Source organism: Lucilia sericata, unplaced genomic scaffold, assembly GCF_015586225.1.
Source record: "Lucilia sericata isolate MDLA Ls3-8-SP2 unplaced genomic scaffold, ASM1558622v1 Contig000029F_arrow, whole genome shotgun sequence".
NCBI classification, from domain to species: Eukaryota; Metazoa; Arthropoda; class Insecta; order Diptera; family Calliphoridae; genus Lucilia; species Lucilia sericata.
In genome coordinates this window covers 27,399-44,878 of record NW_023994067.1, presented here as the reverse complement: position 1 = coordinate 44,878, position 17,480 = coordinate 27,399, and the positions used below count along the sequence as shown (strand labels likewise).

At 30.9% G+C, this 17,480-nt stretch overlaps 1 long non-coding RNA gene across 1 annotated transcript in view; it reads left to right on the top strand.

Annotated features, from left to right (window-relative positions):
* Positions 1–16,061, top strand: part of LOC119610984 — a 107,610-nt gene extending 91,549 nt beyond the window's left edge. The window contains exon 3 of the long non-coding RNA XR_005232030.1: positions 15,450–16,061. This is a non-coding gene — a long non-coding RNA (uncharacterized LOC119610984). The remainder of the gene's footprint in view (positions 1–15,449) is intronic.
* The last annotated feature ends 1,419 nt before the right edge of the window (positions 16,062–17,480 follow it).

The window sequence follows — 17,480 nt, the reverse complement described above, 5'->3', positions numbered from 1 at the left end:
TTAATAGGGTACTAAAAGTTACCATAAATATCGTATGGGTTAAGCGAAATATTGGCGTTCATAAAAATCGTTTCTCATTTATTACGATAGAGCTGTTCATGTCTGGTCTACTATCTATTAGTACTCCCCCCGGAGCATGTTTCCATGATGTAATGTCCAATCATGGTGTATTGCAATCCTGGGGTAAAGAGGTGCTACCAGCACCTCTACTCTGCCGGGACTATAAGCTGGTGATGTTACTTCACTCCTCGGCTAGTCCTTGATATGATTTGACATGGGGTCTAACCAGAGAACCACATAATCTGGTACTACGGGTGGCCAGGTGCCCGCAGGACTATGTCCGGCCTGGTCAGTTGGTTAAGGTTCCTTCGGGATACACGTAGTGCCTGCGGTTAAAACCCAAATTTGCGGGAAGAGTGAGTTGCGGTTAAAAGACTGATGTAAGGTAAAGTCAATATTTCGGGATAAGTTCGGTACAACAGATACCGAAAAAACAGATACCCCACAGAGGAGTGACTGTGGGACTAAGCGTTTGAAATGAGTTGGTGTTAATTGTATATGGTACGGGATAAATGTGGGGTATGCGGGCCTCACCCACCCGTCTACCTAAAATAAGTGTGTCGTATGTTTGTCTCTTATGAATGTGTCGGATAAATGAAAAGTGTGCTGGGTTGTCTGATAATGGATGAAAGGTATCATATACAAGTGATACCATTGAATTTTCCTTCCTTGTCCAGATATGTTCAGAGAAAACTCTGTTCATATCAGAATTACCACTGTAAGTAAGAACAAAGTCTCGGCTTATTTAATGGATTCGTACTTCGGTCTACCGGTTACGTCTCTAGGTGCTGTTGCCGAATCAACAGAGACCATCCCATTTGCGTGGTTTTAAACGGAAGTGATGTTTTACATCTCGGAAGTTAAGCATCGGGGCAGCAATGGTCAGAGATAAGATAGCTCAAGTACTCGAGCAAAGTGCTTGTACATGGACCGGCTTAGCCATGTACAAAAATTGCCACCTGATTTCTTCATTGAAGATTGAAAGGGCGATGGTGAGTCGTGAAAAAGACCACGGTGAGATAGGCCAACACGGCAGCTACTCACGTAAAGCACTTCGGCATTCGTATCTAATAGTACTAACCTTGATGAAAATTTCATCCAAATCGATTTTTTGAGTTGGGTCACTTGACAAGAAATTGGCCTTATATGTATGTATATTAAGATCATAAGTAGATCTGAAATGACTTTTTGTAGAAACTTTATTTAAAAAAAGATTTCGAAACTTATTACAAAATATTAAACATCTATAAGTTCTAAATTGGTCATGCACATTCTAATTGTCACTTATTGTTTACAAATCAAAGTAGTGTTCCAGCAAATCTTCAAATTTGATTTGAATTTTGAGATATTTAACATTCAAGATGGGATTTGAATTCAACAAATGATTTGTAAACACTGATGTTAAATGTCAGAAAATTGGAGTGAAGTTATACATGTGTATTTATTTAGATGGTGTATAAGTGTTGGTGGTAAATGTAGATTTTATATGTATATGGATACATATGTATGTACTTATACTTGTTCTATTTGTATATTGAGTAAATGTTTGTGAATGTCATTGAATTGTTGCGGCTGTTATGCAATATTGTATGGTAAAGACAATACAATATACGAATTGTCTGCGTTTTGTAACTAAAAGATATACTCTACACAATATAGTACACATTTTTTTTCGCTCTGTATCCGTTAATTGGCACACATTTCAATAAAGGAACACTCAAATGATGATGAAATGTGAATAGAAAACAAAAACATTTCAGTTGTTAGTCTAAGTGTATATTTGTGTATTTGTATGTACTCTGCAATTTAAAAAGTGTCAGTTGGCACCTTTCTCTAAATAACATTAATAACTTATCAACAGCTCATAAGTTAAGAATATGATTACAGATTGTCAGATATTCTATTCAAAAACTAATTTTTTCTTAAAAGCTGTGGAATTTGATCTACTGAAATCAATGGTAGCAAGTTATACAAAGGGTACCAACCGCAATGACATCCCATAAAAAATCACTAGTTGCAGTTAGTACTTTCGACTCTGTCGACCTAATTCGATGTACTGCAGGGTAATCAGTAAATGCGTTCCAAATACTTTTTTCAGTTTTGTTTTGATGTATTTGAAATCACCAGCGAAATCGACTCATGATCACCATTGTCGTCATCATCATCATCTATTAATGTATCGTATCATCAGTATGCATAAAAGGAATTTCAATTGGAAGAATAACAGAAAACACAACTATACTGTTCAATATATACCACTTTAGTGTTTGTGGTGGTTTACATATGTAGATAGATACGTACAATTCTCTGCGTGAAATAGTGTGGTAAATAATTGTAAGACTTTTGTTAGTTACTCTAAACATAAATGTTTCGCTTTAAAGTGCACCTTAAAAATATAAGGATTTTCATGCGTTAGTTTGCTATAACAAATCACTCATTTAATGATACCCCTTACTGTAGATATTTTTACATACACGGAACATATACACATAAAAACATTTTCTGGATATTTTCCTATTCAAAACCTTAAACGTTTGTCGGTTTGTATAAAAATCCAATAACAGCGACAATGTGAAAGGGAATAATAAAAAAATAGAAAACGGTATAAATAAAAGAATATGACGTTCAATTGAATGGAAATTGTTAGTTTTACTAGTTGCCAACAATTAAAATGAAAAACAGTCATACACAAATCCATATTTGTGCTTGTATGTTTTGAGATCGTTGTGAATATTGAAGAAAATTTATAAACAACTAAGAGTATTATATTCGGCTATGTCGAAACTACTATCAAAACAATGTTTGTGTTCTACAGAATTTGAAAGAGTGATTAATTTCATAAAACAATCATATTTGTCAAATTTTATCACAATATCAAACTTTTATTTTAATATCTAAATCCGGCAGAAGCACCACAGAAGTTGATTTGATGAGATACCTTTTGAAAAATTTTAAACTTGAATTTATTCATAGAGTTTCGTTAGAATCGGAGAGTGTAACGTGTACGAAATGTGTTCGAAACAAGTAAAAGTGCTATATTCTGCTGTGCCGAATCTCATATACCTCATATGCGTATGCCATAAAATTAATGCTCCCCTATAAACATCAGGGTTATATTTGGAATATAGCTTAATGCAATTATGGATCGAGATCTTTTGAACTAACAAAATATTAATTTTTAAAAATAAAATATTTTTGTTGGTTTTTTAAACCCTGAGCGTATGAGTAATTTTCTGAAGAGCCACCTTATGTGCATCAATTATGAACCGATACTCATACAATTTTGTACGTAGGTTTCGTTTAGTATAGAACTTGTTTATGTCAAATTTCATCGCTATACTCGTATTTTTAAAAAAAGAAAAACTCGTATTTGAATCGCCAAAACTTTTTCCTGAAGGGAGCCTTTTCTAGGGGCTAGGATCAGTTATAGATCAGTCTTCAGTTCGGAAAGTTTATGTCAATTTTCATCGCTGTACTAGTAATTTTCTGAATCCTCCTCATCAAATTTTCTAAAGAGCATTTTTATGCCAGTAATTAGCGTTAATGTAATTTTCTAAAGGGGGCTTATATGGGGGGTAGGATGAATTACCGACACATTCTGCATGAAATTCGGTATCATGATTAATGTTCGTATAATTTATGTCGAATTTACGAAAACCGTATTTCATAACTCGTATTTTAAAGCCAGCAATGATCATTTAAGTAATTTTCTGAAGGGGAGTTTATATGGAGGGTAGGGTCAATTATATCAACCGATCAACATATAATTTGGAGAAAGATTTTGGCTCGCGAGGAACTTACTTGTGCCAAATTTTACCGCTATACTCGTCATTTTTAACAAGTAATGAACGTTAAAGTAATTTTGTGAAGGGGACCTTGTATAGGCAATAGGGTCAATTAAGGACCGATCTTATAAAATAAAATTTGGTAGAAAGATTTTGGCTCACATGAAACCTATTTATGTCGTATTAAATCGCTCGTACTTATAAAACAGTTATGCCCGTTAAAGCTGCTTTTTGGAGGTCCACTTGTATGCTATCCGATAACGTGGACCGATATTGCTCATTTTCAATACCAAACAAACCTTAGCAATAGAGAATAATTATGCAAAATTTCAACTGTCTACTCCTCCCGTGTGTTCCCTATCGTGATTTCAACGGACATACGGACAAACGGAAGGACAGACGGACATACATGTCTAGATTGTCTTATAATTTAATAAGAACCCTGAATATATATACTTTTGTGGGTGCAAGACCAATACTTCGATGTGTTACAAACGGATTGACAAAATCAATATACCCCCCATCTTTTTTGAAATCGTGCTAGAGCTAATCATCTTTATTGAAAGTTGGTATAAAATTTACGAAGTTTAAAAAAATTCGTGTCAAAATACTTCACAGTCGGTTAACTAATTAAAAAGTCTAAATTTTCATTTTAATCTGCAAAATGGGGAAATGGAATTACTTAAATTATTGAGTATCTATTTCTTTTGTATACGTTTTTAAATTCAAATGCTTGTATGTTACATCTCGTTTCAAGGTATATAGACAACACACAGTGGTATAGGAAAAAAAAAAGAGGGAAATAATTCGGTAACTTCTAAACGGTTAATCCGATTTTAATGAAATTTGGTATGCACAAAGAAGAGGTGTTGTCGAGTTTAGGTTTTGAATTTGGACCTTATAGGCCAACCAGGGGCCCGGCGGGGGGTCCTCAAATTAGGACACCTCGGCTATGTTAAATTTTTAAAACGATCCTATTTCTTCATTTGAGTTCCGATTTAAAAAAAAATTCGTATATAGAATCTCCTCATCGAGCACTATAAAAAATGTCGTCATAGCAGTAAATTATCTCTTATAGTTTAGGAGATATTCGCATTTGAAAATTAAAATTTTAAAATTTTTACCGTTCTTACTTTAGTTTTTTGATAATAGCGGGTCCAAATATTCCCGATTTTCGCCATTTCTTTTTTTATTCGCTTGACAACAAGTTTATATATCAAGCAGTGAAAGAATTATGTAAAAATCATGACTGAGTCCAAAGTTATAGGCATTTTAATTTAAAAAATTTAAAAAAGGCGATTTTTTTGCCATTTTTTTGGGAAAAAAGTATCTTTTTCTTTTTAAGTTATCTAAAAAGTTTCTAAGAAGATGTATATAGAATTTATACTTTTTGAAAAGCTGACTTTACATAAAATACGATAAATGAAACAAAACCTAAAAATTTTTGATACCGAGGGGACCAGATCCATCCAAAAAAACCCTATTTTTATACCCACCATCAAAAAAGATGGGGGGTATATTGATTTTGTCATTCCGTTTGTAACACATCGAAATATTGCTCATAGACCCATAAAAGTATATATATTCCGGGTCCTTATTAAATTCTAAGACGATCTAGCCATGTCCGTCCGTCTGTCCGTCTGTCCGTCCGTCCGTCCGTCCGTCTGTCTGTTGAAATCACGATAGGGACCACACGAGAGGAGCTAGACAGTTGAAATTTTGCATAAATATTCTCTATTGTAAAGGTTTGTTTGGTATTGAAAATGGGCAATATCGGTCCACTTTTTCGGATAGCCCCCATACAAGTGGACCTCCAAAAAACAGCTTCAACGGGCATAACTGCTTCAGAAGTACAAGTATAGCGATGAAATTCGACATAAATAAGTTCCATATGAGCCAAAATCTTTCTACCAAATTTTTTCAGGATCGGCCCATAAATGACCCTACCCCCCATATAAGGTCCCCTTCTGAAAATGACTTTAACACTCATTACTGGCCCCAAAATGCAAGTATAGCGATGAAATTCGACATAAATAAGTTTCATGTCAACCAAAATCTTTTTACCAAATTTTTTGAGGATCGGTCCATAATTGACCCTACCCCTCATATAAGGTCCCCTTTAGAAAATTACTTTAACACTCATTACTGGTCCAAAAATGCGAGTATAGCGATGAAATTCGGTATAAATAAGTTTCTTACGAACCGAAATCGCTCTACGATTTTTTTTTAAGATCGGCCCATAAATGACCCTACCCCCCATATAAGGTCCCCTTCTGAAAATGACTTTAACGCTCATTACTGGCTAAAAAATACGAATATAGCAATAAAATTTTACCCAATTAAGTTCCTCGCGGGCCAAAATCTTTTTAATAACTTTAATATGGATAGGTCCATAATTGGCCCTTCTCCCCCTATTGGGTCCACTTCAGGAAATTGCTTTAACGCTCATTACTGTCTTAAAAATAAGAGTAAAGCGATGAAATGCTACACACGTAAGTTTCTTACGAGCCAAAATCTCGGTACCAATTTTTTTTTGGATCGGCCCATAAATGACCCTTCCCCCATATAAGGCCCCCTCTGCAAATAACTATACTGCTCATTACTGGCTTAAAAATATTAATGTAGTGACGAAAATTGACGCACATAAGTTTAATGCGTGCCAAAATCTCTCCACTAAATTTAGGGAGGATCGGTCCATAATTTACCCTACCGCCCATACAAGGTCCCCTTTAGAAAATTTCTTAAACGATCATTACTGGCTTAAAAATATGAGTTATGAAATACGGTTATGAAATTCGCTCCGAATTTCATGCGGAATGTGTCGGTAATTCAACCTACCCCCCCATATAAGCCGCTTTATAAAATTACATGAACGCTAATTTCTTGCATAAAAATGCGAGAACAGCGAATGTAAACAAGTTTTATATGAACAAAATCAGTCTACAAAAAGTTATGAGGATATGTCAACAATTGACCATACACCACATATGAGATCCTCTTTAGAAAATTTGATGAAGAAAACTCTGATAATTACAAGTACAGTACAAAATATTAAAAATTAATATTTTGTTAGTTCAAAAGAGCTCAGTCCATAATTGTCTTAAGCTATATTCCAAACATCACCCTGATGTTTATATGGGAGCATTCCTTTTACGGCATACGGTTTGATGGTGGGTATATGAGATTCGGCACAGCCGAATATAACACTCTAACTTGTTTTATATAAAATTCAATTTTGAGCAAAAATTCTCAAATCGCATAGTCGATATCAAATTATAGTGACCTGTTTTATATGACCCAATATGTTCTTAATCATTTTGTAACGGGTTTCGATAACCCCGCCCCTGGTATGGATATAATAGGCAAAAAACCAAAAAATCCCATTTTTGGGATTTTTTAAAACTTTTTTGGGAATTCCGGGATTTCTAATAAGAAAATTCAAAATTTTTATTTAATTTTGGATTTTGAGTAAAAAAATCTACCTAACTGTAAAATTTCATCAAAAAATATTCATAAATAAAATTTTTATTGCAATTTGAAAAATTTGTATCTTCGCAAAAACTGAATAAAAAACATTTTTTAATTTTTTTTAAAAAAGTATTCCGCGAATTTTTTAATTTTCAAAAATTATATACAGTTTTGAAAAATAGACAAAATTACCTTTCCATTGATATATAACATGCCTACCTAATGTTTTTTAAGTGACAAATTAATTAGGGAAAACTCAACATCTTTTAGAGAATTTACCTAGTACTATTATTTTCATCCATACATTTGTTAGGCATGTTTTACTACCTAAATTTTTATGAATTTTTACAGCCACTTTTTACGATTAATCTTTTATTCTTTATCCCTAAAAAAAATTAACAAGTATTTATTTTATATAAAAATAGTCTTTATTTATTTTTTTTTTTATAAATTAATATAATTTTGTAAAATAATCGGTATCACAGTAGTCCATATCTAAAAGATAAAGTAAATCTTTAAATTCATGAATATTTTCAAATGCTAACGTTTTGTAGCAAATCCAACGTTTCCTTATAGTAGATAAAACAGGATCAGAAGATAGAATCAGATTATTAAAAATATCTTCATTTTGAGACTGCCTAGAACACTTCCTTGAGCTAAACTGATGAATATGCTTAAAGTCTCTATTCCTCGATTCTTGGGGTTCTTCTGTAAGCTCTCCTAAAGGCAGAATATTATGTTCTATGATGACCTTTCCATGACATAATATCTTGTGAACTGTAGGTGTCATTTCTTTCCAGGGATATAATTCCAAAAGTAATTTAGAAACTTTTGTAGAATACTCTCCAAATTTTGTTGCGTTCACTTTATGCTTGCTATTTATCGCCATTAGAATAATATTGACCTTTTGCAGTAAATCCATACTAATTCCGGTTATTTCGGAAGTAGTTTCAAAATGTTTAAAAAAACGTCTAGCGGTATTACCATCGTTTGTGCTTCCATATCCTGTGAGTGGTTTATCAATATTTAATCCCATCCGCTTTTTAAATTCCTCTTGAATTCTTCGTTTCTCACTGGCTCTCATTTCCATTAACTCCTTATTGTTATTTGCACTTTTGTTTGCATTTTCCGGTATGCTTCTGTACTTTAAATCATATGCTAAATGTAGAAAATGTTCCAGAAATCGTATGCGAGCATGTAGGGGGGATATTCCAAATTGTAATGTTTCCTCATTTATTGATCTTTGCTTGGAAATATTCGAAAATTCTGATTTTTTATCACCACATATGTAGCAGTACCAAGTAGATGATGTTCCTGTAATGGCATTTCCAACTTTCCCATCAATCATTGTAAGTTTTAAATCATAGGACATGTTAAACGAATAATTTTCTATTTCGATTGTTATAGGTTCCAAGTTTTTAATTTCTGTTTCAATACGATTTATCAAATCTTGCGTTGTTGTTTTGGATTCCTTTATATACTCAAAGCTTATTGGCCTACAAAAAGCTTTGGATCCTGGAGTCGAATTCTTCCAAATATCATCGAAACTGGTTGATGGAGAATCGCTGTCAGCATACTTTCGAATTCTTAATGGAACTAGCGATGCCATAAATACACTTTTATACTCGGAAGATGATTCACTTGTGTTGATTTGTTTATATTCCGAGAGTGCTGATAATCCATCACATCCCCACTTACAAATGAGTTGAAGATCACAAGAATTTATTTTTTTTAGTTGGTCTGAAGAAAAGTCAGAAGCAATCCTTAAAGCAGTATTTTCGAGTAGAGCGCCGAGCCCAATAACAGCCTTCCGATCAGTTATTTCAATAGGAGGTGGTATAATGCTTTTCTTCTTTTCATTTATTTTGTCATATGATGGTAAAACATCCACTCCTTTTTCAGATAGCGCCTTTCTTAACGTTATGTAGTTATCACGACTTAATCCCAGCTGCAACATAAGCGCAATAGCTTCTTCCTCAGTGAACGTTGTATCAGATGATGGTGTGGGTATACTCTTTACAATTCTTTTCAGTCGTCTTGGTGATGCGGTTGGAAGAATATTTGCAATTTTTATGGCATCCAAAGGCTGTTTTTCTTTTCTTAACATTGCTTTAAAAGTGTCCGAAACTTCTTCGTTAGATAAGGTTTCTAGTGAAGTTGATAACCTTTTCCTCTTAGATTTTGAGCTCAAATCCTCATACTGCTTACAGGGAGCACCAACAGTTGATACGCAAATAGCAACTTCTACACATTCATCCAGCCAATCAGAAAATTTCGATCGAAATTTAGCAATGGAATACCGAACACTCTTCAGTTTTATATCAACTGATTTTATAAAATTTTCAATTTTACATATATCAGTTTTATCCACTTTATTTTTATGTGCAGTTTCAATATATTTCAATAAGAAGTTCACTTTATCTTGAAAAGGAGCTGAAGAGTGTTCAAATAAAATGGAGCACAAATCATTTTTTTTTAGTACGATCGCCATGGTTAGAAAATTACAAATAATTACAAACAGATATAAACCTGTCTTATATATTAATTACAGGTACTTAAATTAAATTATTTTTTAAAGGGTTATGATATTCTACCTAATATGTCTAACGTATCCTTATGTAATGAATTTTTCCTCAATAGGTCACTTTAATAAGCTACCTATTAAAGTGACCTATAGGGGTAAAAATCATTACAGTTTAAAAAATAATACCTGAAAATTTTTTAATATATGTAACAAATTTAAGAGTTAACGTTATGGATGAAAATAATAGTGCTAGGTAAATTCTCTAAAAGATGTTGAGTTTTCCCTAATTAATTTGTCACTTAAAAAACATTAGGTAGGCATGTTATATATCAATGGAAAGGTAATTTTGTCTATTTTTCAAAACTGTATATAATTTTTGAAAATTAAAAAATTCGCGGAATACTTTTTTTAAAAAAATTAAAAAATGTTTTTTATTCAGTTTTTGCGAAGATACAAATTTTTCAAATTGCAATAAAAATTTTATTTATGAATATTTTTTGATGAAATTTTACAGTTAGGTAGATTTTTTTTACTCAAAATCTAAAATTAAATAAAAAGTTCGAATTTTCTTATTAGAAATCCCGGAATTCCCAAAAAAGTTTTAAAAAATCCCAAAAATGGGATTTTTTGGTTTTTTGCCTATTATATCCATACCAGGGGCGGGGTTATCGAAACCCGTTACAAAATGATTAAGAACATATTGGGTCATATAAAACAGGTCACTATAATTTGATATCGACTATGCGATTTGAGAATTTATGCTCAAAATTGAATTTTCTATAAAAAAATAGGGTTTTTTTTGGATGGATCTGGTCCCCTCGGTATCAAAAATTTTTAGGTTTTGTTTCATTTATCGTATTTTATGTAAAGTCAGCTTTTCAAAAAGTATAAATTCTATATACATCTTCTTAGAAACTTTTTAGATAACTTAAAAAGAAAAAGATACTTTTTTCCCAAAAAAATGGCAAAAAATCGCCTTTTTTTAATTTTTTAAATTAAAATGCCTATAACTTTGGACTCAGTCATGATTTTTACATAATTCTTTCACTGCTTGATATATAAACTTGTTGTTAAGCGAATAAAAAAAGAAATGGCGAAAATCGGGAATATTTGGACCCGCTATTATCAAAAAACTAAAGTAAGAACGGTAAAAATTTTAAAATTTTAATTTTCAAATGCGAATATCTCCTAAACTATAAGAGATAATTTACTGCTATGACATTTTTTATAGTGCTCGATGAGGAGATTCAATATACGAAATTTTTTTTAAATCGGAACTCAAATGAAGAAATAGGATCGTTTTAAAAATTTAACATAGCCGAGGTGTCCTAATTTGAGGACCCCCCGCCGGGCCCCTGGTTGGCCTATAAGGTCCAAATTCAAAACCTAAACTCGACAACACCTCCTCTTTGTGCATACCAAATTTCATTAAAATCGGATTAACCGTTTAGAAGTTACCGAATTATTTCCCTCTTTTTTTTTCCTATACCACTGTGCAACACATATTTATTTAGTTATTTGTCATGCATCTATGCTGTCAGTAGTATTTATTTCTAGTATTTTTCTATTCACCTTTTACCAAACGATTGTCCTGATTTAATTTTTACTCTCACTGTTTGATGTTTTTGTTATCATGCTTGCTGTTGTTGTCGTTTTAGTTTAAGTTAGTTGTTGTCATACCCTACAGTACTACACGGTTGGTTCCGATATTTCTGATGTACTTACATAAATATGAAACCTACATCATAAGGATCAAAGCCCTAGGACCCTTTTCTAGAAATTATTTATAGCGAGAATATGATATTATACAGAAATGTTAGTTTTTTATATTTTTATTGATTAATTTCTTAATGTTTGTTTTTTACAGTAGTTTCGGTTTATTATAGGACGTAGACCCCATACTTTTTTCCGAAGGACTTAAAAGAACAAAGGACAAGAATCGTTCTATAAATAAGTGAAGTCCCCAAATAATTATTACCAATAACTGATGTAGTGTGTTACATATTCGTCCTATCTAACTATAATTTCCTACTTGTTTTTAATCTGATTTCTTACTACCTTTCATTCATTTGTTTTTTTCTATGTTCTTTTTTACAATACGAAGTATTTGCAAACTTTTTATTTGTAAAGCAATTTTCTTTATTTTGCTATGATTGTTAAAACTATTTGTTCACACAATTCATTGTCTTGCAATTACTTCTTTTTGTATTCCCTGCAGTTCGGAATTGCTGTCTGGGTTTAGTGACTTAATCTAATATTTAAGTGTTGGTTTTAAATTTAGGTATGCGATTAGTTCTTTTAATCGTTTGCTTATCCTAGAAGAAAGTCACATTAGCGACAACAAATGACTTGTCAACAGATTACTTCTGGCAGGTTCTGGCAGGTTATATGTTACAATATATTAAAAAAATTTCCTTACATTACTTATACTCAATTAGAGAATTATTATTATAGATTGGGTTCAAATATTCCAAAAATATGTAAATTTATATTAACTCTTTGTAAAACTGTTGGGTTTTACTGTTTAACTTTTCATGTGAGTGTTTGATTATAATATATAGATTGGTAGTTTTGCAATTTATTGTGTGCATGAGGCATGAAACCCACTTTAATTTCTTTCGAGCACATACACACATGTGTCTACCTTGTCATCATCATAGTTGACATGGCTGTCAGCGAAACGACTAAACAGCAAGCGTGACAATTTAATTTCACTTAATGCCATTATTATTTTATATATCCACCATCAAAAAAGATGAGGGGGTTATATTGATTTTGTACTTCCATTTGTAACACATCGAAATATTGATTGTAAACACAAAAGTGTATATATTCTGGGTCCATATTAAATTCTACGACGATCTAGCCATGTCTAGCACTATAAAGTCCGAACGGAATGAGCTAGAAGATTTAAATTTTCCACAAATATTCTCTATAGATAAGGTTTGTTTGGTATTGAAATTGGGCAATATCGGTCTACGTTTTCGGATAGCCCCCATAAAAGTGGATCCGAAATATAGCTTTATCTGTTTTAAAAGTACGAGTATAGCAATGAAATTCGAAAGAAATAAGTTTCATATGATCTAAAATCTCCTTGCCAATTTTTACGTGGATCGGTCCATAACTGACCCTACCCTCCATATAAGGTCCCCTTCAGAAAATAACTTTAACGCTCATTACTGGCTTAAAAATACGAGTATATTGATGAATTTCGACACACATAAGTTTCAATGGAGCCAAAATCTTCCTATCAAGTTTTATGTGGATCGGTCCATAGTTGATCCTCCCCCATATAATGTCCAATTCAAAACTTTAACACTCATTACTGGCTTAAAAATACTAGTATAGCAATGAAATTTGACATAAATGTCTTATGATCTCTCTACCAAATTTTATGTGGATTGGTCCATAATTGACCCTTACCCCCATATGAGGTCCCCTTCTGAAAATGACTTTAATGCTCATTACTGGCTTAAAATTACGAGTAAAGCGATAAAATTTGACGCCAGTAAATTCCTTGCGATCCAAAATCACTTATCCAAATTTTATGTTTTATACGAGTGAAATTTATTGGGGATCGGTCCATAAGAAAATTACTTTAATGATCATTGCTGACTTAAAAATACGTGAAAATTTATGAAATGAAAAAACATTTATAGGAATGTAAATCTTCCTACCGAATTTCATGCAGAAAGTGTCGGAAAGTCATTACTGGCTTAAGAATAAAAGAAATTCGGCACACATAAGATTCAATGGAGCCAAAATCTCTTTATCAAAGTTTTATGTGGATCGGTCCATAGTTGAACCTACACCGCATATAAGAACCCAAGTAAGTTCCTTGCGAACTGAGCAATATCAGATGATGTTGATAGTGGCAATATGAGATTCGGCACAGCCGAATACAACACCCTTACTTGGTAAATTTCAATTTGTAAATATAATTAATAAATTAAATGAAACTTATTTTACCATAAATGAACTAACTATTACTTTAACTTTTACTTAAAAAAAATTAACAAATTCCATGAAAAAAATATTTCTTTATTACGAAACAAAGTATAACAAGTAGTCCGACTCTCACATATAGGAAATTACTCTCTCACATATACGAGTTCCGTGTGAATTCAACTCTCTTGTGAGAAGTTTAAACTTGTCAAAACCCTCAAAAGTTTACCTTTCTTTTTTGACCACTTTTAAGGATCGTACGCGAAATTTGAGTTATCCACAAAAAATCCGTAATTTTTTAAAATAGATTCATTGCACTTTTTACATAAAATATTGTTTAATTTTCTTAAACTGGAAAAAAATTTCTATTTATTGACATTTCATTTTTGTTGTTGTTTAATTTTAATTTACAAACAGAGTTTCAATTTTTGGTATTGAAAATTCAAACAAATTTAAAATTGTAATTTTTTATAAAACTCTGTGTGTTCAAAACGCACCAACACATATACATTTTTGTTACCAACACATATTTAGAGTTAGGTACTTTTTCACTAACACATGCTTAGAGTTAGGTACTGCTGTCAAAGAGTCGGACTACTTGTTATACTTTGTTACGAAAATAATATTGTAATATGTATATTTATTTATATAGAAATTTTTTTTAAATTAATACCTGTTGCTCTAATTACACAGTGAGACAAAATAAACGAAAATTGAAATACCTGAGAAGTAATATTATTTTTCTGAAAGAAGATCAGATTAGAACAAGAATCAATTTTTGAAATTTGACAAACGCCTCCAAAATCACAGGTATTTATTTTTGTTGCATAGTGTTATTTAAGTACTAATAAAGTAAAGAGATGAATAAAATCTAAATTGCGTATGAAAGTATATGTACCTTTCATTTGAGCTATTAATCATGAAATTCTAAAGGAGTTTTTGGAGAGAATATTTTGTTTTGCCAAAAATTAAATCATTTCTATTATTTTTTCCACCACTGTATTTCAATGTTACCCCATTTTTCTTTCATTATTTTTTCATGGCATCAGTTTTAATTTTTATTACTGCAATATGTAATTTTGTAATTTTTTTTGTCTAATTACTTTAATATCTTTATACTTTTCAATAGAATACTGCAAATAAAAGAATTCTACTTTTTATTTCATCGTTGTAAATTATTGGGAAATAATTGATTTGTAAATGTTTGAAAAAATTGATTTCAAAATTAGTTTAAAAGTGGAAAAATATAATTGCGCAATATGTATATAATTTAACAATGTTTGTTGCAACTTTTTTATATATACGTAGAACAAAATATGCAATTAATTTTGGCTAGCACAATAATGCCTAAAAGCATGCAATATTTTTTAGGAACATATAATTTTCAAACAAAATGATTTATATGCAGTATTTTTTTTCATTTTAGTAGCAAAAAATTTAAGTTATTTAAAAAATGTTTGTTTATTTTGAGCATTTATACTGATGGATTAAAATACAATTTTTGTTTAACCATTTATAATGGGGTAATAAGAAAAGGAAGTTAAAAATTAAACATTTTGTATTTTATGTGGAAATTATTTTTGGATATTATAGACTTCCGTTAAATTTAAGTTTATAAATAAATATGTTTACGCTCATAAAACTAATTTATTTCTCTTTAATTTCAGGTAAATGTTAATATAAAATACTAATGGCCATACAAGTCCGTAAGTTCATATATTAACGTTTTTTTTTTAACAAATAAAAACTAAAGCATATTTTTAGGCTATAAAATATTTTATGACATAAAGCATATTTTAAGACATTTAATATATAAAAACTTAAAACTCGTTAACTTTTACTGACATACTATACCCACAAACATAAATCATTGCCAACATCCATCTAAAAAAAATATATTGATGTTTAAAGGAAAACGAAAAACAATTACCTTAAATATTACGACACATAAAAGTCAAGTAAAGTCAACTGGCTAACAATAGCAGCAATTTATGGATTTACATAATATTGCAAAAAAAGAAGAAATTACTAAAGGTTACAAACTAATCTTTGGCTAGAGAATATGTATAATAAAAAATGTCATTGGAATGGATAGTAAAAAATATTGAATTTTTACTAAAAGAATTTAATATAGATATCTAGACGACTGACATAACTCAAAAAAATATAGTTTGGAGAAAAATGGCTTGTAATGTTTTAGGATATTTTACTATTTCTAAAATAACTTTTAAACAAATCATGGAATTTAAAAAATAATTCTAAAGGTTGATATGTTTCTCATTTGATTTTAAAATATAAATATAAAAAAACAACAAATCTTTCTTACATCATGAATAATAAACCTTTTTCAAAAATACTTAAATAAGACATATTTGGAGTTATGCCAGTTTTGCAGCAAATAGACGATATATTTACATATGAGGCATATAGAAACAAAGGCAGCAATCTCCATTTTTACACAGAAGATTGTTGGCGAATTTGAAAGTATATATAGGAGGTATCATTAATAAAATGGAGATTGCTGCCTTTGTTTCTACACTCCTTATATATTGAGTATGTGGTTTTATAACAAGTATCAGCATAACTATGGACATCATGGTTACCATCATCAACATTACCCACACACACACATGTCATCCGTTGTTTGACCAACAAGAAATGTTATAAATTATTTTTGTTATAAAATACAGTTTATATTTTGCAAAGAATAAGGATAAACCTAAAGAAGAAAGTGTCAGCAAAAGAAAATATTAAGAGAAAAATGCATATAAGATGACAAAGAATTTCAATATGAGAAAAAAAAAATATTTTGGAATGTTAAGCATTGTATTATTGAAGATTTTATCAGAAGAGCTTATGTAAATATATATAAAAATTTTCTATTAGAAGCTTGAGTAATTTAATTTAATAAGCTTTCTAGCTCATAACTAATTTTTAATTTTTTAGATCATTCACCTCAATGCTTGATTAATCAATTAATACAACAATTTTGTTAAAAAATCTACATACACCCACATTGGAAAGTTTACAAAAGAAGGTTTTATTAAAATTAAAGCCCAGGCTCTAGCTATGAGTCTGGCAATAAATTTATGCAATTTATAAAACCATCTTGCTTTTTTAATTTTTATTTTAACTTTTGCTTAAAAAGGTAGAAAAATGAACAAAAAAAACGACATATATATGTATGTACATATGTACATAAAAGAGATATTTGGAGTAAAAGAAATCTGTACACATATATCACTCAGACATGAGAACACATTGTACTAGTCGGACAGACTAAAATAAGGATGAATGTAGGGACAGACATGCTGCAAAATATTGACATATTTAAGCACGTGTCTTTGGTGTTATTTTACCGGAAGGCTGTACTTAACACCCACTCTTTAAAATACTGGCAAACACATATTCACATGTACCACATGCATATACCTATTCAAGCATAAGGATTTATTTTCGTAAATAAAAGGACATACTAGCGCCTAAATACGAGAGTCTTCTTTAAAAATCGTTAAGATTTTTTAGAAAAAATGTGAATATATAGGAAAATCATGGAACTATGTAAATTTATACGTTTTATGTATTTTTATTCGAAGAACAGAAACATTTTTAAAAGCCTATAAATAAAGCGTAAAATTTTGAATAAATTTGCTTGCCAGACAAATTATAAAATAACGTAACCAACAGAATTGCTTTGA